Below are 24,680 nucleotides of genomic sequence, written 5' to 3'. Positions count from 1 at the left end.
TGAATGGAATGAAATTCAATGGAATGGAACGGAACGGAAAGGAATGGAATGGAATGGAATAGAATGGAATTGAGGCAACCCGAGTAGAACGGAATGGAACGGAATGGAATGGCATGGAATAGAATGGAATAGAATGGAATTGAATCAACACAAGTAGAACGGAATGGAATGGAATGGAATGGAATGGAATAGATTGGAATTGAATCAGCCTGAGTAGAATGGAATGGAATGGAATGGAATGGAATGGAATGGAATGGAATAGAATGGAATTGAATCAACCCAAATAGAATGGAATGGAATGGAATGGAATGGAATGGAATGGAACGGAACGAAACGGAACGGGACGGAATGGAATGGAATACAATGGAATTGAATCAACCCGAGTAGAACGGAACGGAATGGAATGGAATGCAATGGAATGGAATGGAATAGAATGGAAATAAATCAATGCAAGTATAAGGGAATGGAATGGAATGGAATGAAATGGAAAGGAATGGAATGGAATAGGATGGGATTGAATCAGCCCGAGTACAATGGAATGGAATGGAATGAAATGAAATGGAATAGAATGGAATTCAATCAACCCAAGTAAAACGGAATGGAATGGATTGGAATGGAATGGAATGGAATGGAATGGAATTTAACGGAATGCAATGGAAGGGAGAGGAATGGAATGGTATTGAATTGAATGAACCCGACGAGAACAGAATGGAACGGAATGGAACGGGACGGAATGGAATGTAATAGAATGTAATTGAATCAACCCGAGGTGAACGGAAAGGAATGGAATGGAATGGAATGAAATGGAATGGAAGGCAATGCAGTAGAATGGAATTGAATCAACCCGAGTAGAGCGGAATGGAATGGAATGGAATGGAATGGAATGGAATGGAATGGAATGGAATGGAATGCAATAGAATGGAATTGAATCAACCCGAGTAGAACGGAATGGAATGGAATAGAATGAATGGAATGGAATGGAATGGAATGGAGTGTAATGGAATGGAATGGAATAAAATGCAATTGATTCAACCCGAGTAAAAGAGTAAGGAATGGAATAGAGTAGTATGGAATGGAATGAAAGGAAATAGAATGGAATTGAATCAACCCGAGTAGAATGGAACGGAAGAGAATGCAATGGAATGGAACAGAAAGGAATCAAATAGAATAGAATGGATTTGAATCAACTCGAGTATAATGGAATGGAATAGAATGCAATTGAATGGCGTGGAATGGAATAGAATTGAACTGAATCAAAGCGAGTAGAATGGAATGCAATGGAATGGAATGCAATGTAATGGAATGGAATAGAATTGAATGGAATAGAATAGAATGGAAATGAATCACTCTGAGAAGAATGGAATGCAATGGAATGGATTCCAATGGAATGGAATGGAATGCAATTAAATGGAATGCAATGCAATGGAATGGAATGGAATGGAATGAAATGGAATGGAAGGGAATGAAATGGAATGTAATGGAATAGAATGGAATTGAATCAACCCGAGTAGAATGGAATGGAACGGAATAGAATGGAATGGAATGGAATGGAATGGAATGGAATGGAATGGAAAGGCATCAACCCAAGTGGAACGGAATGGAACGGAATGGAATGGAATGGAATGGAATGCAATGGAATAAACCCCAAATAGAAGGGAAAGGAATGGAATGGAATGGAAGGGAATGGATTGGAATGGAATGGAATGGAATGGAATGGAATGGAATACAACGGAATTGAATCAACCCGAGTAGAATGGAATGGAAGAGAATGGAATGGAATGGAATGAAGTGAAATGGAATCAACCCGAGTAGAACGGAAAGGAATAGAACGGAATGGAATGGAATAGAACAGAAAGGAATTGAGTCAACCCCAGTAGAACGGAATGGAATGGAATGGGATCAACACGAGAAGAAAGGAATGGAATGGAATGGAATGGTGTGGAATGGAATAGAATGGAATGGACTAGAATGAAATTGAGTCACCCCCAGTAGAACGGAATGGAATGGAATGGAACGGACTGAAATGGAATGGAATACAATAGCATGGAATTGAGTCAACCCGAGTAGAACGGAATGGAATGCAATGGAATAGAATGGAATTGAATCAACGCTAGTAGAACGGAATGGAATGGAATGGAATGGAATGGAATGGAATGGAATGCAATGGAATGGAATAGAATGGAATGGAATGGTATTGAATTGAATGAACCCGACGAGAACGGAACGGAACGGGACGGAATGGAATTCAACAGAATGGAATTGACTCAACCCGAGTTGAACGGAAAGGAATGGAATGGAATGGAATGGAATAGAATGGAATTGAATCAACCCGAGTAGTACGGAATTGAATGTAATGGAATGGAATGGAATAGAAAGCAATAGAATGGAATTGAATCAACCCGAGTAGAATGGAATGGAATGGAATGGAATGCAATAGAATGAATGGAATGGAATGGAATGGAATGGAGTGTAATGGAATGGAATGGAAAAAAATGCAATTGAACAAAGCCGAGTAGAACCGTATGGAAACGAATATAATAGTATGGAATGGAATGGAAAAAAATAAAATGGAATTGAATGAACCCGAGGAGAACGGAACTGAGCAGAATGGAATGGAATGGAACAGAAAGGAATGGAATGGAATAGAATGGATTTGAATCAACCCGAGTAGAATGGAATGGAATGGAATGGAACAGAATGGAAAGGAATGGAATAGAATGGAATCGAATCAAATCGAGTAGAAAGGAATGCAATGCAATGGAATGCAATGTAATGGAACGGAATGAAATGGAATGGAACGGAATAGAATGGAAATGAATCACCACGAGTAGAATGGAATGCAATGGAATGGAATGCAATGGAATGGAATGGAATTGAATGGAATGAAATGGAATGGAATGGAATAGAATGTAATTGAATCAACCCAAGTACAACGGAATGGAATGGAAAAAAATAGAATGGAATAAAATGGAATGCAATAGAATGGAATGAAATGGAATGGAATGGAATAGAACGGAATTGAATCAACCCGAGTAGAACGTGATGGAATGGAATGGAATGGAATGGAATGGAATGGAATGGCATGGAATAGAATAGAATAGAATTTAATAAACCCGATTAGAACAGAATAGAATGGAATGGAATGGAAAGGAATGGAATGGAAGGGAATGGATTGGAATGGAATGGAATGGACTAACATCAAACCGAGTGGAATGGAATGGAATGGAATGAAATAGAATGGAATAGAAAGGAATTGAATCAACCCCAGTAGAACGGAATGGAACAGAATGGGATCAACACGACTAGAAAGGAATGGAATGGAATGGAATGGAATGGAACGGAGTGCAATGGAATGGAATGGAATGGAGTACAATGGAATTGAGTCAACCCGAGTAGAATGGAATGGAATGAAATGGAATGGAATAGAATAGAATGGAATTGTGTCAACCCGAGTAGAACGGAATGGAATGGAATGGAATGGAATAGAATGGAATTGAATCAACCCGAGTAGAACGGAATGGAATGGAATAGCATGGAATGGAATGGAATGGAATAGAATGGAGTGTTATGCAATGGAATGGAATAAAATGCAATTGAATCAACCCGAGTAGAACGGAATGGAATGGAATGGAGTAGTATGGAATGGAATGGAAGGAAATAGAATGGAATTCAATCATCGCGAGTAGAACGGAACGGAATGGAATGGAATGGAACGGAGCGGAACGGAATGGAATGGAATAGAATGGAATTGAATCAACTCGACTAGAGCAGAAGGAAATGCAATGGAGTGGAACGGAATGGACTGGAATGGAATGGAATGGTATTGAAACAAGCCGAGTAGAACGGATTGGAATGGAATGGAATGGAAGCGAATTGAATGGAATGGAATGCAATGGAACGAAACGGAACGGAATGGAATGGAATGGAATGCAATAGGATGGAATTGAGGCAACCTGAGTAGAACGGAACGGAATGGAATGGAATGGAATGGAATAGAATGGAATTGATTCAACACAAGTAGAACGGAATGGAATGGAATGGAATTGAATGAAATGGCATGGAATGGAAAGGAATAGAATGGAATTGAATCAGCCAGAGTAGAACGCAATGGAATGGAATGGAATGGAATGGAATGGAATGGCATGGAATGGAATGGAATCAACCCAAGTAGAACGGAATGGAATGGAATGGAATGCAATGCAATGCAATGGAATGGAACGGAACGGAATGTAATGGAATGGAATGGAATGGAATGGAATGGAATAAAATGGAATTGAGGCAACCGGAGTAGAATGGAACGGAATGGAATGGAATGGAATGCAATGCAATGGAATAGAATGGAATTGAATCAGCCCGAGTACAACGGAATGGAATGGAATGAAATGGAATGGAATAGAATGGAATTGAATGAACCCAAGTAGAACGGAATGGAATGAAATGGAATGAAATGGAATGGAATGGAATGAAATGAAATGGAATGGAATGGAATGGGATAGAGCGGAATAGAATCAGCCCAAGTGTAGAACGGAATGGAATGGAATGGAATGCAATAGAATGGAATTGAATCAACCCGAGTAGAATGCAATGGAATGGGAATGTAAAAGAATAAAATGGAATGGAATAGAATAGAACGGAATTGAATCAAACCGAGTAGAATGGAATGGAATGGAATGGATTGGAATGGAATGGAATGGAATGGATTAGAATGGAGTCGAATCAACCCGAGTAGAACGGAATGGAATGGAACGGAATGGAACGGAATGGAATGGAATGGAAGAGAAAGGAAATGAATCAACCCCAGTAGTACGGAATGCAATGGAATGGAACGGAATGGAATGGAATAGAATGGAATTGCATCAACCCTAGTAGAGCGGCAAGGAATGCAATGGAATGGAATGGAATGGGATCAACACGAGTAGAAATGAATGGAATGGAATGGAATGGAGTGGAATGGAATGAAATGGAATGGACTAGAATGGAACTGAGTCCACCCGAGTAGAAGGGAATGGAAAGGAATGGAATGGAAAGAAATGGAACGGAATAGAATAGAATGGAATTCAGTCAACCCGAGTAGAACGGAATGGAATGAAATGCAATGGAATGGAATAGAATGGAATTGAATCAACCCGAGTAGAACGGAATGGAATGGAATGGAGTGGAATGGAATGGAATGGAATGCAATGGAATGGGATGGAATGCAATGGTGTTGAATTGAATGAACCCGACTAGAATGGAACGGAACTGAACGGCACGGGACGGAATGGAATGGAATGGAATGGAATCCACTCGAGTAGAATGGAAAGGAATGGAATGGAATGGAATGGACTGGAATGGAATGGAAAGGAATGCAGTTGAATGGAATTGAATCAACCCGAGTAGAACGGAATTGAGTGGAATGGTATGGAATGGAATGGAATGGAATGGAATAAAATCGAATGGAATGGAATGCAATAGAATGGAATTGAATCAACCCGAGTAGAACAGAATGGAATGGAATGGAATGGAATGCAATGGAATGAATTGAATGGAATGGAATGGAATCGAGTGAAATGGAATGGAATGGAAAAAATGCAATTGAATAAACCTGAGTAGAACGGAATGGAATGGAATGGAGTAGTACAGAAAGGAATGGAAGGAAATAGAATGGAATTGAATCAACCCGAGTAGAACTGAACGGAACGGAATGGAATGGAATGGAACGGAACGGAATGGAATGGAAAGAAATAGAATGCAATTGAATCAACCCGAGTAGAAGGGAACGGAACGGAATGGAATGGAATGGAACGGAATGGAATGGAATGGAAATGGAATAGAATGGAATTGAATCAACCTGAGTAAAACGGAATGGAATGGAATGGAAAGGAATGGAATAGAACGGAATTGAATCAAACCGAGTAGAATGGAATGCAATGGAATGGAATGCAATGGAATGCAATGGAATGAAATGGAATGGAATGGAATAGAATGGAAGTGAATCACCCTGAGTAGAATGGAATGCAATGGAATGGAATGCAATTGAATGGAATGGAATGGAATGAAATGGACTAGAATGGAATGGAATCAACCTGAGTAGAACGGAGTGGAATGGAATAGAATGGAATGGAATGGAAATGAATGGAATGGAATGGAATGGAATGGAACGGAATAGAATTGAATTAAATCAACCCGTGTAGAAAGGAATGGAATGGAATGGAATGGAACGGGATGGAATAGAATGGAATTGAATCGACCCGACTATAATGGGATGGAATGCAATGGAATGGAATGGAGTGGAATAGAATGGAATTGAGTCAACCCGAGTAGAACAGAACGGAATGGAATGGAATAGAATGGAATTAAATCAACACGAGCAGAACGGAATGGAATGGAATGGAATGGAATCAAATACAATTGAATTGAATCAACCCGAGTAGAACGGAAGGGAAAAGAACGGAACGGAACGGAATGGAATTGAATAGAATAGAAAAAAATCAACCCAAATTTAAAGGAGTGGAATGGAATGGAATGGAATAGAATAGAATGGAATTGAATCAACCCAAGTAGAACGGAATGGAATGGAATGGAATTTAATGGAATGGAACAAGAAGGAATAGAATCTACCCTAGTAGACGGGAATGGAATGCAATGGAACGGAACGGAACGGAATGGAATGGAATGGAAAGGAATGGAATGGAAAAGAATGGAATTGAATCAACCCGAGTACAACTGAAAGGAATGCAATGGAATGGAATGGAATGAAATGGAATGGAATGGAATGGAATGGAATGGAATGGAATCAACAAGAGTAGAACGGAATGGAATGGAATGGAATGGAATGGAATGGAATGGAATGGAATACAATGGAATTGAATCAACCATAGTAGAACAGAACAGAACAGAGCGGAATAGAATGGAACACAACGGAATGGAATGGAATAAAATGGAATTGAAACAACCCGAGTAGAACGAAATGGAATGGAATGGAATGCAATGGAATGGAATGGAATGCAATGGAATGGAATGGAATGCAATGGAATGGAATGGAATGGAGTAGTATGGAATGGAATGGAAGGAAATAGAATGGAATTGAATCAACCCAAGTAGAATGGAATGGAATTGAATGGAATGAAATGAAATGGAATGCAATGGAATGGAATAGAATGGAATTGAAACAGCCCGAGTAGAACGGAATGGAATGGAATGGAATGGAATGGAATGGAATGGAAGGGAATAGAAGGGAATTGAATCAACCGGAGTAGAACGGAATGGAATGGAATGCAATGGAATAGAATGGAATAGAAAGGGATTTGAATCAACCGGAGTAGAACGGAATGGAATGGAATGCAATGGAATAGAATGGAATAGAAAGGAATTGAATCAACCCCAGTAGAAGGGAATGGAATGGAATAGAACGGAATGGAATGGAATGGAATGGAATAGAATATAATTGAATCAACCCGAGTAGAATGGAAGGGAATGCAACGGAATGGAATGGAATGGGATCAAGACGAGTAGAACGGAATGGAATGGAATAAAATGGAATTGAAACAACCAAAGTAGAACGGAAGAGAACGGAACGGAACGGAATGGAAGAGAAAGGAATGGCATGCAATAGAATGGATTTGAAACAACCCGCATAGAACGGAATGGAATGGGATGGAATGGAATGGAATGGAATGCAATGGAATGGAATGGAACGAAATTGAGTCAACCCGTGTAGAACAGAATGGAATGGAATGGAATGGAATGGAATGGAATAGAATGGAATTGAATCAACCCAAGTAGAACGGAATGGAATGGAATGAAATAGAATGGAATTGAATCAGCCCGAGAAGAACGGAATGGAATGGAATGGAATGGAATGGAATGGAATGGAATAGAACGGAATTGAATCAACCCAAGTAGAATGGAATGGAAGGGATTGGAATGGAATGGAATGGAATAGAATGGAATTGAATCAACCTGAGTAGAATGGAAAGGAATGCAATGGAATGGAATGGAATGCAGTGGAATGGAATTGAATCAACCCGAGTAGAATGGAATTTAATGTAATGGTAGGGAATGGAATGGAACGGAATGCAATAGAATGGAATTGAATCAACCAGAGTAGAACGGAATGGAATGGAATGCAATAGAATGAATGGAATGGCATGGAATGGAATGGAGTGTAATGGAATGGAATGGAATAAAATGCAACTGAATCAACCCGAGAAGAACGGAATGGAATGGAATGGAGTAGTATGGAATGGAATGGAAGGAAATTGAACGGAATTGAATCAACCCGAGTAGAACGGAACCGAACGGAATGGAGTGGAACAGCACGGAACGGAATGGAATGGAATAGAATGGATTTGAATCAGCCCGAGTAGAATGGAATGGAATGGAATAGAATGGAATTGAATCAAACCGAGTAGAATGGAATGCAATGGAATGGAATGCAATGCAATGGAATGGAATGGAATGGAATGGAATGGAATGGAATATAATGGAATTGAATCAACTTGAATAGAATGCAAATGAATCACCCCGAGTAGAATGGAATGCAATGGAATGGAATGGAATGTAATGGAATGGAATGGAAAAGAATGGAATTGAATCAACTCGAGTAGAACGGAATGGAATGGAATGGAATAGAATGGAATGGAATGGAATGGAATGCAATGGAATCAAACCGAGTAGAACGGAATGGAGTGGCATGGAATGGAATAGAATGGAATTGAATCGACACGAGTACAATGGAATGGAACGGACCGGAATGGAATGGAAAGGAATGGAATGGAATGGAATGGAATGGAATGGAATGGAATGAAATGGAATGGAATATAATGAAATTGAGCCAACCCAAGTAGAACACAATGGAATGGAATGGAATAGAATGGAATTGAATCAACATGAGTACAACGGAATGGAATGCAATGGAATGGAATGGAATCAACACGAATAGAACGGAATGGAATGGAATGAAATGGAATAGAATGGAATGGAATAGAATGTAAGTGAATCAATCGAAGTGGAACGGAAAGGAACGGAACGGAAGGGAATAGAACGGAATGGAGTGGAATGGAATAGAATGGAATTGAATCCACGGGAGCAGAAAGGAATGGAATGGAACGAAATGAAATGGAGTGGAATGGAATGGTATAGAATGGATTTGAATCAACCCGAGTAGAATGGAATGGAATGGAATGGAATCAACCCGAGTACTACGGAATGGAATGGAATGGAATGACATGAATGGAATGGAATGGAATGGGATAGAATGGAATTCAGTCAACCAGAGTAGAATGGAATGGAGTGGAATGCAACGGAATGGAATAGAATGGAATGCAATGGAAAGGAATAGAATGGAATTGAATCACCCCGAGTAGAATGGAACGGAATGGAATGTAAGAGAACGGAAAGGAACAGAAGGGAAGGGAATGGAATGCAATAGAACGGAATTGAATTAACCTGAATAGAACGGAATGGAATGGAATGGTATGGAATGGAATGCAATGGAATGGAATAGAATGGATTTGAATCAACCCGAGTAGAACGGAATGGAATTCAATGGAATTTAATGGAATGGAGTGGAATGGAATAGAATGGAATTAAATGGAATGGAATAGAATGGAATTGAATCAACCCGAGTAGAACGGAATGAAATGGAATGGAATTTAATGGAATGGAATGGAATACCAATGAATCATCCCGAGTTGAACGGAAGTGAATGCAATGTAACGGAATGGAATGCAATGGAATGGAATAGAATGGAATTGAGTCAACCCAAGTAGAACGGAATAGAATGGAATGGAATGGAATGGGATGCAATGGAATAGAATGGAATTGAATCAAACCGAGTAGAACAGAATGGAATGAAATGGCATGGAATGGAATGGAATGGAATGGAATGCAATGGAAAGGAATGGTATTGAATTGAATGAACCCAATGAGAACAGAACGGAATGGAACGGAACGGGATGGAATGGAATGTAATAGAATGGAATTGAATCAACCCGAGTAGAACAGAAAGGAATGGAATAGAATGGAATGGAATGGAATGGAATGGAATGCAATGCAATAGAATGGAATTGAATCAACCCAAGTAGAATGGAATGGAATGGAATGGAATGCAATGGAATGGAATGGAATGGAGTGTTATGCAATGGAATGGAATAAAATGCAATTGAATCAACCCGAGTAGAGCGGAATGGAATGGAATGGAGTAGTATGGAATGGAATGGAAGAAAATAGAATGGAATTCAATCATCCCGAGTAGAACGGAACGGAATGGAAGGCAATGGAACGGAGCCGAACGGAATAGAATGGAATAGAATGGAATTGAATTAACCCGAGTAGAATGGAATGGAAAGAAATGGAATGGAATGGAATGGAATGGAATCAAACTGAGTAGAATGGAATGCAATGGAATAAAATGCAATGTAATGGAATAAAATGAAATGGAACGGAATGGAATAGAATGGAATAGAACGGAATTGAATCAACCCGAGTAGAATGGAATGGAAGGAAATGGAATGGAATGGAAGGCAATGGAATGGCATGGAATAGAATGGAATTGAATCAACCCGAGTTGAACGGAAAGGAATGCAATGGAATGGAATGGAATGCAGTTGAATGGAATTGAATCAACCCGAGTAGAAAGGAATTGAATGTAATGGTATGGAATGGAAGGGAATGGAATGGAATGCAATGGAATGGAATTGAATCAACCCGAGTAGAACGGAATGGAATGGAATGCAATGGAATGAATGGAATGGCATGGAATGGAATGGAGTGTAATGCAATGGAATGGAATAAAACGCAATTGAATCAACCCGAGAAGAACGGTATGGAACGGAATGGAGTAGTATGGAATGGAATGGAAGGAAATAGAATGGAATTGAATCAACCCCAGTAGAACGGAACCGAACGGAATGGAGTGGAACGGCACGGAACGGAATGGAATGGAATAGAATGGAATTGAAACAGCCCGAGTAGAATGGAATGGAATGGAATGGAATGGAATGGAATGGAATGGAATACAATGGAATTGAATCAAACCGAGTAGAACGGAATGGAATGGCATGGAATGGAATAGAATGGAATTGAATCAACTCGAGTAGAAAGGAATGGAATGCAATGGAATGGAATGGAATGGAACGGAACGGAATGGAAAGGAATAGAATGAAATTCACTCAACCCAAGTAGAACGGAATGGAATGGAACGGAATAGAATGGAATTGAATCAACACGAGTAGAACGGAATGGAATGCAATGGAATGGAATGGAATGAAATGGAAAGGAATGGAATGGAATAGGATGGGATTGAATCAGCCCGAGTACAATGGAATGGAATGGAATGAAATGAAATGGAATAGAATGGAATTCAATCAACCCAAGTAAAACGGAATGGAATGGATTGGAATGGAATGGAATGGAATGGAATGGAATGGAATGGAATAGAGTAGAATTGAATAAGCCTGAGTAGAACGGAATGGAATGGAATGGAATGGAATGGAATGGAATTTAACGGAATGCAATGGAAGGGAGAGGAATGGAATGGTATTGAATTGAATGAACCCGACGAGAACAGAATGGAACGGAATGGAACGGGACGGAATGGAATGTAATAGAATGTAATTGAATCAACCCGAGGTGAACGGAAAGGAATGGAATGGAATGGAATGAAATGGAATGGAAGGCAATGCAGTAGAATGGAATTGAATCAACCCGAGTAGAGCGGAATGGAATGGAATGGAATGGAATGGAATGGAATGCAATAGAATGGAATTGAATCAACCCGAGTAGAACGGAATGGAATGGAATAGAATGAACGGAATGGAATGGAATGGAATGGAATGGAGTGTAATGGAATGGAATGGAATAAAATGCAATTGATTCAACCCGAGTAAAAGAGTAAGGAATGGAATAGAGTAGTATGGAATGGAATGAAAGGAAATAGAATGGAATTGAATCAACCCAAGTAGAATGGAACGGAAGAGAATGCAATGGAATGGAACAGAAAGGAATCAAATAGAATAGAATGGATTTGAATCAACTCGAGTATAATGGAATGGAATAGAATGCAATTGAATGGCGTGGAATGGAATAGAATTGAACTGAATCAAAGCGAGTAGAATGGAATGCAATGGAATGGAATGCAATGTAATGGAATGGAATAGAATTGAATGGAATAGAATAGAATGGAAATGAATCACTCTGAGAAGAATGGAATGCAATGGAATGGATTCCAATGGAATGGAATGGAATGCAATTAAATGGAATGCAATGCAATGGAATGGAATGGAATGGAATGAAATGGAATGGAAGGGAATGAAATGGAATGTAATGGAATAGAATGGAATTGAATCAACCCGAGTAGAATGGAATGGAACGGAATAGAATGGAATGGAATGGAATGGAATGGAATGGAATGGAAAGGCATCAACCCAAGTGGAACGGAATGGAACGGAATGGAATGGAATGGAATGGAATGCAATGGAATAAACCCCAAATAGAAGGGAAAGGAATGGAATGGAATGGAAGGGAATGGATTGGAATGGAATGGAATGGAATGGAATGGAATGGAATACAACGGAATTGAATGAACCCGAGTAGAATGGAATGGAAGGGAATGGAATGGAATGGAATGAAATGGAATTTAATGGAATGGAATGGATTGGAACAGAATGCAATTAAATGGAATGGAATAGAATGGAATTGAATCAACCCGAGTAGAACTGAATGGAATGGAATGGAATTTAATGGAATGGAATGGAATGGAATGGAATAGAATGGAATTCAATGGAATTCAATGGAATGGAATGGAATAGAATGGAAATGAAACAATCCGAGTAGAACAGTAGGGAATGCAATTTAATGGAATGGAATGGAATGGAATGGAATAGAATGGAATTGAGTCAACCCGAGTAGAACGGAAAGGAATGGAATGGAATGAAATGGAATGGAATGCAATGGAATGGAAAGAAACGGAACGGAATGGAACGGAAGGTAATAGAATGGAATGGAATGGAATTCAATGGAATGGAATGGAATGGAATGGAATACAACGGAATAAACCCGAAATAGAAGGGAATGGAATGGATTGGAATGGAATGGAATGGAATAAAATGGAAATGAATCAAAATGAGTAAAATGGAATGGAAATGGAATGGAATGGAATGGAATGGAATACAACAGAATTGAATCAACCAAAGTAGAATGGAATGGAAGGGATTAGAATGGAATGGAATGGAATGGAATTTAATGGAATGGAATGGATTGGAATAGAATGGAATTAAATGGAATGGAATAGAATGGAATTGAATCAACCTGAGTAGAACGGAATGGAATGGAATGGAATTTAATGGAATGGAATGGAATAGAATGGAATTCAATGGAATGGAATAGAATAGAATGGAAATGAAATAATTAGAGTACAAGAGTAGGGAATGCAATTTAATGGAATGGAACGGAATGGAGTTGAATGGAATAGAATGGAATTGAGTCAACCCGAGTAGAACGGAAAGGAATGGAATGGAATGGAATGAAATGGAATGGAATGCAATGGAATGGAAAGAAACAGAACGGAATGGAACGGAAGGTAATGGAATGGAATAGAATGGAATAGAATGGAATTCAATGGAATGGAATGGAATGGAATGGAATAGAATGGAATTGAATCATCTGGAGTAGAGTGGAATGGAATGGAATGCAATGCAATGGAATACAATAGAAAGGAATTGAATCAACCCCAGTAGAACGGAATGGAATGGAATGGAACGGAACGGATTGGAATGGAACGGAATAGAATGGAATTGAATCAACTCGAGTAGAGCGGAAGGGAATGCAATGGAGTGGAATGGAATGGATTGGAATGGAATGAAATGGTATAAAAACAAGCCAAGTAGAACGGATTGGAATGGAATGGAATGGAATAGAAGCGAATTGAATGGAATGAAATTCAATGGAATGGAACGGAACGGAAAGGAATGGAATGGAATGGAATAGAATGGAATTGAGGCAACCCGAGTAGAACGGAACGGAATGGAATGGAATGGAATGGAATAGAATGGAATAGAATGGAATTGAATCAACACAAGTAGAACGGAATGGAATGGAATGGAATGGAATGGAATGGAATGGAATGGAATAGAGTGGAATTGAATCAGCCCGAGTAGAATGGAATGGAATGGAATGGAATGGAATGGAATGGAATGGAATACAATGGAATAAACCCGAAATAGAAGGGAATGGAATGAAATGGAATGGAATGGAAGGGAATGGATTGGAATGGAATGGAATGGAATGGAATAAAATGGAAATGAATCAAAATGAGTAGAATGGAATGGAATGGGAATGGAATGGAATGGAATGGAATGGAATGGAATGGAATACAGCAGAATTGAATCAACCCGAGTAGAATGGAATGGAAGGGATTAGAATGGAATGGAATGGAATGGAATTTAATGGAATGGAATGGATTGGAATAGAATGGAATTAAATGGAATGAAATAGAATGGAATTGAATCAACCCGAGTAGAACGGAATGAAATGGAATGGAATTTAAGGGAATGGAATGGAATAGAATGGAATTCAATGGAATGGAAAGCCATGGAAAGGAATAGAATGGAAATGAAACAATCTGAGTACAACAGTAGGGAATGCAATTTAATGGAATGGAAGGGAATGGAATGGAATGGAATGGAATAGAATGGAATTGAGTCAACCCGAGTAGAACGGAAAGGAATGGAATGGAATGGAATGAAATGGAATGGAATGCAATGGACTGGAAAGAAACGGAACGGAATGCAACGGAAGGTAATGGAATGGAATGGAATGGAATGGAATTCAATGGAATGGAATGGAATGGAATGGAATAGAATGGAATTGAATCAACTGGAGTAGAACGGAATGGAATGGAATGCAATGCAATGGAATGCAATAGAAAGGAATTGAATCAACCCCAGTAGAACGGAATGGAATGGAATGGAACGAAACGGAATGGAATGGAATGGAATAGAATGGAATTGAATCAACTCGAGTAGAGCGGAAGGGAATGCAATGGAGTGGAATGGAATGGATTGGAATGGAATGAAATGGTATTAAAACAAGCCGAGTAGAACGGATTGGAATGGAATGGAATGGAATAGAAGCGAATTGAATGGAATGAAATTCAATGGAATGGAACGGAACGGAAAGGAATGGAATGGAATGGAATAGAATGGAATTGAGGCAACCCGAGTAGAACGGAATGGAACGGAATGGAATGGCATGGAATAGAATGGAATAGAATGGAATTGAATCAACACAAGTAGAACGGAATGGAATGGAATGGAATGGAATGGAATAGATTGGAATTGAATCAGCCTGAGTAGAATGGAATGGAATGGAATGGAATGGAATGGAATGGAATGGAATGGAATAGAATGGAATTGAATCAACCCAAATAGAATGGAATGGAATGGAATGGAATGGAATGGAATGGAATGGAATGGAACGGAACGAAACGGAACGGGACGGAATGGAATGGAATACAATGGAATTGAATCAACCCGAGTAGAACGGAACGGAATGGAATGGAATGCAATGGAATGGAATGGAATAGAATGGAAATAAATCAATGCAAGTATAAGGGAATGGAATGGAATGGAATGAAATGGAAAGGAATGGAATGGAATAGGATGGGATTGAATCAGCCCGAGTACAATGGAATGGAATGGAATGAAATGAAATGGAATAGAATGGAATTCAATCAACCCAAGTAAAACGGAATGGAATGGATTGGAATGGAATGGAATGGAATGGAATGGAATTTAACGGAATGCAATGGAAGGGAGAGGAATGGAATGGTATTGAATTGAATGAACCCGACGAGAACAGAATGGAACGGAATGGAACGGGACGGAATGGAATGTAATAGAATGTAATTGAATCAACCCGAGGTGAACGGAAAGGAATGGAATGGAATGGAATGAAATGGAATGGAAGGCAATGCAGTAGAATGGAATTGAATCAACCCGAGTAGAGCGGAATGGAATGGAATGGAATGGAATGGAATGGAATGGAATGGAATGGAATGCAATAGAATGGAATTGAATCAACCCGAGTAGAACGGAATGGAATGGAATAGAATGAATGGAATGGAATGGAATGGAATGGAGTGTAATGGAATGGAATGGAATAAAATGCAATTGATTCAACCCGAGTAAAAGAGTAAGGAATGGAATAGAGTAGTATGGAATGGAATGAAAGGAAATAGAATGGAATTGAATCAACCCGAGTAGAATGGAACGGAAGAGAATGCAATGGAATGGAACAGAAAGGAATCAAATAGAATAGAATGGATTTGAATCAACTCGAGTATAATGGAATGGAATAGAATGCAATTGAATGGCGTGGAATGGAATAGAATTGAACTGAATCAAAGCGAGTAGAATGGAATGCAATGGAATGGAATGCAATGTAATGGAATGGAATAGAATTGAATGGAATAGAATAGAATGGAAATGAATCACTCTGAGAAGAATGGAATGCAATGGAATGGATTCCAATGGAATGGAATGGAATGCAATTAAATGGAATGCAATGCAATGGAATGGAATGGAATGGAATGAAATGGAATGGAAGGGAATGAAATGGAATGTAATGGAATAGAATGGAATTGAATCAACCCGAGTAGAATGGAATGGAACGGAATAGAATGGAATGGAATGGAATGGAATGGAATGGAATGGAATGGAATGGAAAGGCATCAACCCAAGTGGAACGGAATGGAACGGAATGGAATGGAATGGAATGGAATGCAATGGAATAAACCCCAAATAGAAGGGAAAGGAATGGAATGGAATGGAAGGGAATGGATTGGAATGGAATGGAATGGAATGGAATGGAATGGAATACAACGGAATTGAATCAACCCGAGTAGAATGGAATGGAAGAGAATGGAATGGAATGGAATGAAGTGAAATGGAATCAACCCGAGTAGAACGGAAAGGAATAGAACGGAATGGAATGGAATAGAACAGAAAGGAATTGAGTCAACCCCAGTAGAACGGAATGGAATGGAATGGGATCAACACGAGAAGAAAGGAATGGAATGGAATGGAATGGTGTGGAATGGAATAGAATGGAATGGACTAGAATGAAATTGAGTCAACCCCAGTAGAACGGAATGGAATGGAATGGAACGGACTGAAATGGAATGGAATACAATAGCATGGAATTGAGTCAACCCGAGTAGAACGGAATGGAATGCAATGGAATAGAATGGAATTGAATCAACGCTAGTAGAACGGAATGGAATGGAATGGAATGGAATGGAATGGAATGGAATGCAATGGAATGGAATAGAATGGAATGGAATGGTATTGAATTGAATGAACCCGACGAGAACGGAACGGAACGGGACGGAATGGAATTCAACAGAATGGAATTGACTCAACCCGAGTTGAACGGAAAGGAATGGAATGGAATGGAATGGAATAGAATGGAATTGAATCAACCCGAGTAGTACAGAATTGAATGTAATGGAATGGAATGGAATAGAAAGCAATAGAATGGAATTGAATCAACCCGAGTAGAATGGAATGGAATGGAATGGAATGCAATAGAATGAATGGAATGGAATGGAATGGAATGGAGTGTAATGGAATGGAATGGAAAAAAATGCAATTGAACAAAGCCGAGTAGAACCGTATGGAAACGAATATAATAGTATGGAATGGAATGGAAAAAAATAAAATGGAATTGAATGAACCCGAGGAGAACGGAACTGAGCAGAATGGAATGGAATGGAACAGAAAGGAATGGAATGGAATAGAATGGATTTGAATCAACCCGAGTAGAATGGAATGGAATGGAATGGAACAGAATGGAAAGGAATGGAATAGAATGGAATCGAATCAAATCGAGTAGAAAGGAATGCAATGCAATGGAATGCAATGTAATGGAACGGAATGAAATGGAATGGAACGGAATAGAATGGAAATGAATCACCACGAGTAGAATGGAATGCAATGGAATGGAATGCAATGGAATGGAATGGAATTGAATGGAATGAAATGGAATGGAATGGAATAGAATGTAATTGAATCAACCCAAGTACAACGGAATGGAATGGAAAAAAATAGAATGGAATAAAATGGAATGCAATAGAATGGAATGAAATGGAATGGAATGGAATAGAACGGAATTGAATCAACCCGAGTAGAACGTGATGGAATGGAATGGAATGGAATGGAATGGAATGGAATGGCATGGAATAGAATAGAATAGAATTTAATAAACCCGATTAGAACAGAATAGAATGGAATGGAATGGAAAGGAATGGAATGGAAGGGAATGGATTGGAATGGAATGGAATGGACTAACATCAAACCGAGTGGAATGGAATGGAATGGAATGAAATAGAATGGAATAGAAAGGAATTGAATCAACCCCAGTAGAACGGAATGGAACAGAATGGGATCAACACGACTAGAAAGGAATGGAATGGAATGGAATGGAATGGAACGGAGTGCAATGGAATGGAATGGAATGGAGTACAATGGAATTGAGTCAACCCGAGTAGAATGGAATGGAATGAAATGGAATGGAATAGAATAGAATGGAATTGTGTCAACCCGAGTAGAACGGAATGGAATGGAATGGAATGGAATAGAATGGAATTGAATCAACCCGAGTAGAACGGAATGGAATGGAATAGCATGGAATGGAATGGAATGGAATAGAATGGAGTGTTATGCAATGGAATGGAATAAAATGCAATTGAATCAACCCGAGTAGAACGGAATGGAATGGAATGGAGTAGTATGGAATGGAATGGAAGGAAATAGAATGGAATTCAATCATCGCGAGTAGAACGGAACGGAATGGAATGGAATGGAACGGAGCGGAACGGAATGGAATGGAATAGAATGGAATTGAATCAACTCGACTAGAGCAGAAGGAAATGCAATGGAGTGGAACGGAATGGACTGGAATGGAATGGAATGGTATTGAAACAAGCCGAGTAGAACGGATTGGAATGGAATGGAATGGAAGCGAATTGAATGGAATGGAATGCAATGGAACGAAACGGAACGGAATGGAATGGAATGGAATGCAATAGGATGGAATTGAGGCAACCCGAGTAGAACGGAACGGAATGGAATGGAATGGAATGGAATAGAATGGAATTGATTCAACACAAGTAGAACGGAATGGAATGGAATGGAATTGAATGAAATGGCATGGAATGGAAAGGAATAGAATGGAATTGAATCAGCCAGAGTAGAACGCAATGGAATGGAATGGAATGGAATGGAATGGAATGGAATGGCATGGAATGGAATGGAATCAACCCAAGTAGAACGGAATGGAATGGAATGGAATGCAATGCAATGCAATGGAATGGAACGGAACGGAATGTAATGGAATGGAATGGAATGGAATGGAATGGAATAAAATGGAATTGAGGCAACCGGAGTAGAATGGAACGGAATGGAATGGAATGGAATGCAATGCAATGGAATAGAATGGAATTGAATCAGCCCGAGTACAACGGAATGGAATGGAATGAAATGGAATGGAATAGAATGGAATTGAATGAACCCAAGTAGAACGGAATGGAATGAAATGGAATGAAATGGAATGGAATGGAATGAAATGAAATGGAATGGAATGGAATGGGATAGAGCGGAATAGAATCAGCCCAAGTGTAGAACGGAATGGAATGGAATGGAATGCAATAGAATGGAATTGAATCAACCCGAGTAGAATGCAATGGAATGGGAATGTAAAAGAATAAAATGGAATGGAATAGAATAGAACGGAATTGAATCAAACCGAGTAGAATGGAATGGAATGGAATGGATTGGAATGGAATGGAATGGAATGGATTAGAATGGAGTCGAATCAACCCGAGTAGAACGGAATGGAATGGAACGGAATGGAACGGAATGGAATGGAATGGAAGAGAAAGGAAATGAATCAACCCCAGTAGTACGGAATGCAATGGAATGGAACGGAATGGAATGGAATAGAATGGAATTGCATCAACCCTAGTAGAGCGGCAAGGAATGCAATGGAATGGAATGGAATGGGATCAACACGAGTAGAAATGAATGGAATGGAATGGAATGGAGTGGAATGGAATGAAATGGAATGGACTAGAATGGAACTGAGTCCACCCGAGTAGAAGGGAATGGAAAGGAATGGAATGGAAAGAAATGGAACGGAATAGAATAGAATGGAATTCAGTCAACCCGAGTAGAACGGAATGGAATGAAATGCAATGGAATGGAATAGAATGGAATTGAATCAACCCGAGTAGAACGGAATGGAATGGAATGGAGTGGAATGGAATGGAATGGAATGCAATGGAATGGGATGGAATGCAATGGTGTTGAATTGAATGAACCCGACTAGAATGGAACGGAACTGAACGGAACGGGACGGAATGGAATGGAATGGAATGGAATCCACTCGAGTAGAATGGAAAGGAATGGAATGGAATGGAATGGACTGGAATGGAATGGAAAGGAATGCAGTTGAATGGAATTGAATCAACCCGAGTAGAACGGAATTGAGTGGAATGGTATGGAATGGAATGGAATGGAATGGAATAAAATCGAATGGAATGGAATGCAATAGAATGGAATTGAATCAACCCGAGTAGAACAGAATGGAATGGAATGGAATGGAATGCAATGGAATGAATTGAATGGAATGGAATGGAATCGAGTGAAATGGAATGGAATGGAAAAAATGCAATTGAATAAACCTGAGTAGAACGGAATGGAATGGAATGGAGTAGTACAGAAAGGAATGGAAGGAAATAGAATGGAATTGAATCAACCCGAGTAGAACTGAACGGAACGGAATGGAATGGAATGGAACGGAACGGAATGGAATGGAAAGAAATAGAATGCAATTGAATCAACCCGAGTAGAAGGGAACGGAACGGAATGGAATGGAACGGAACGGAATGGAATGGAATGGAAATGGAATAGAATGGAATTGAATCAACCTGAGTAGAACGGAATGGAATGGAATGGAAAGGAATGGAATAGAACGGAATTGAATCAAACCGAGTAGAATGGAATGCAATGGAATGGAATGCAATGGAATGCAATGGAATGAAATGGAATGGAATGGAATAGAATGGAAGTGAATCACCCTGAGTAGAATGGAATGCAATGGAATGGAATGCAATTGAATGGAATGGAATGGAATGAAATGGACTAGAATGGAATGGAATCAACCTGAGTAGAACGGAGTGGAATGGAATAGAATGGAATGGAATGGAATGGAATGGAATGGAATGGAATGGAATGGAACGGAATAGAATTGAATTAAATCAACCCGTGTAGAAAGGAATGGAATGGAATGGAATGGAACGGGATGGAATAGAATGGAATTGAATCGACCCGACTATAATGGGATGGAATGCAATGGAATGGAATGGAATGGAGTGGAATAGAATGGAATTGAGTCAACCCGAGTAGAACAGAACGGAATGGAATGGAATAGAATGGAATTAAATCAACACGAGCAGAACGGAATGGAATGGAATGGAATGGAATCAAATACAATTGAATTGAATCAACCCGAGTAGAACGGAAGGGAAAAGAACGGAACGGAACGGAATGGAATTGAATAGAATGGAAAAGAATCAACCCAAATTTAAAGGAGTGGAATGGAATAGAATGGAATAGAATAGAATGGAATTGAATCAACCCAAGTAGAACGGAATGGAATGGAATGGAATTTAATGGAATGGAACAAGAAGGAATAGAATCTACCCTAGTAGACGGGAATGGAATGCAATGGAACGGAACGGAACGGAATGGAATGGAATGGAAAGGAATGGAATGGAAAAGAATGGAATTGAATCAACCCGAGTACAACTGAAAGGAATGCAATGGAATGGAATGGAATGAAATGGAATGGAATGGAATGGAATGGAATGGAATCAACAAGAGTAGAACGGAATGGAATGGAATGGAATGGAATACAATGGAATTGAATCAACCATAGTAGAACAGAACAGAACAGAGCGGAATAGAATGGAACACAACGGAATGGAATGGAATAAAATGGAATTGAAACAACCCGAGTAGAACGAAATGGAATGGAATGGAATGCAATGGAATGGAATGGAATGCAATGGAATGGAATGGAATGCAATGGAATGGAATGGAATGGAGTAGTATGGAATGGAATGGAAGGAAATAGAATGGAATTGAATCAACCCAAGTAGAATGGAATGGAATTGAATGGAATGAAATGAAATGGAATGCAATGGAATGGAATAGAATGGAATTGAAACAGCCCGAGTAGAACAGAATGGAATGGAATGGAATGGAATGGAATGGAAGGGAATAGAAGGGAATTGAATCAACCGGAGTAGAACGGAATGGAATGGAATGCAATGGAATAGAATGGAATAGAAAGGGATTTGAATCAACCGGAGTAGAACGGAATGGAATGGAATGCAATGGAATAGAATGGAATAGAAAGGAATTGAATCAACCCCAGTAGAAGGGAATGGAATGGAATAGAACGGAATGGAATGGAATGGAATGGAATAGAATATAATTGAATCAACCCGAGTAGAATGGAAGGGAATGCAACGGAATGGAATGGAATGGGATCAAGACGAGTAGAACGGAATGGAATGGAATAAAATGGAATTGAAACAACCAAAGTAGAACGGAAGAGAACGGAACGGAACGGAATGGAAGAGAAAGGAATGGCATGCAATAGAATGGATTTGAAACAACCCGCATAGAACGGAATGGAATGGGATGGAATGGAATGGAATGGAATGCAATGGAATGGAATAGAACGAAATTGAGTCAACCCGTGTAGAACAGAATGGAATGGAATGGAATGGAATGGAATGGAATAGAATGGAATTGAATCAACCCAAGTAGAACGGAATGGAATGGAATGAAATAGAATGGAATTGAATCAGCCCGAGAAGAACGGAATGGAATGGAATGGAATGGAATGGAATGGAATGGAATGGAATGGAACGGAATTGAATCAACCCAAGTAGAATGGAATGGAAGGGATTGGAATGGAATGGAATGGAATAGAATGGAATTGAATCAACCTGAGTAGAATGGAAAGGAATGCAATGGAATGGAATGGAATGCAGTGGAATGGAATTGAATCAACCCGAGTAGAATGGAATTTAATGTAATGGTATGGAATGGAAGGGAATGGAATGGAACGGAATGCAATAGAATGGAATTGAATCAACCAGAGTAGAACGGAATGGAATGGAATGCAATAGAATGAATGGAATGGCATGGAATGGAATGGAGTGTAATGGAATGGAATGGAATAAAATGCAACTGAATCAACCCGAGAAGAACGGAATGGAATGGAATGGAGTAGTATGGAATGGAATGGAAGGAAATTGAACGGAATTGAATCAACCCGAGTAGAACGGAACCGAACGGAATGGAGTGGAACAGCACGGAACGGAATGGAATGGAATAGAATGGATTTGAATCAGCCCGAGTAGAATGGAATGGAATGGAATAGAATGGAATTGAATCAAACCGAGTAGAATGGAATGCAATGGAATGGAATGCAATGGAATGGAATGGAATGGAATGGAATGGAATGGAATGGAATATAATGGAATTGAATCAACTTGAATAGAATGCAAATGAATCACCCCGAGTAGAATGGAATGCAATGGAATGGAATGGAATGGAATGGAATGGAAAAGAATGGAATTGAATCAACTCGAGTAGAACGGAATGGAATGGAATGGAATAGAATGGAATGGAATGGAATGGAATGCAATGGAATCAAACCGAGTAGAACGGAATGGAGTGGCATGGAATGGAATAGAATGGAATTGAATCGACACGAGTACAATGGAATGGAACGGACCGGAATGGAATGGAAAGGAATGGAATGGAATGGAATGGAATGGAATGGAATGGAATGGAATGAAATGGAATGGAATATAATGAAATTGAGCCAACCCAAGTAGAACACAATGGAATGGAATGGAATAGAATGGAATTGAATCAACATGAGTACAACGGAATGGAATGCAATGGAATGGAATGGAATCAACACGAATAGAACGGAATGGAATGGAATGAAATGGAATAGAATGGAATGGAATAGAATGTAAGTGAATCAATCGAAGTGGAACGGAAAGGAACGGAACGGAAGGGAATAGAACGGAATGGAGTGGAATGGAATAGAATGGAATTGAATCCACGGGAGCAGAAAGGAATGGAATGGAACGAAATGAAATGGAGTGGAATGGAATGGTATAGAATGGATTTGAATCAACCCGAGTAGAATGGAATGGAATGGAATGGAATCAACCCGAGTACTACGGAATGGAATGGAATGGAATGACATGAATGGAATGGAATGGAATGGGATAGAATGGAATTCAGTCAACCAGAGTAGAATGGAATGGAGTGGAATGCAATGGAATGGAATAGAATGGAATGCAATGGAAAGGAATAGAATGGAATTGAATCACCCCGAGTAGAATGGAACGGAATGGAATGTAAGAGAACGGAAAGGAACAGAAGGGAAGGGAATGGAATGCAATAGAACGGAATTGAATTAACCTGAATAGAACGGAATGGAATGGAATGGTATGGAATGGAATGCAATGGAATGGAATAGAATGGATTTGAATCAACCCGAGTAGAACGGAATGGAATTCAATGGAATTTAATGGAATGGAGTGG

This window comes from Pan troglodytes, chromosome 16 (assembly GCF_028858775.2).
Source record: "Pan troglodytes isolate AG18354 chromosome 16, NHGRI_mPanTro3-v2.0_pri, whole genome shotgun sequence".
NCBI lineage: Eukaryota > Metazoa > Chordata > Mammalia > Primates > Hominidae > Pan > Pan troglodytes.
The sequence above is the reverse complement of the archived record's forward strand: the minus strand, read 5'-3'. Positions refer to the sequence as shown.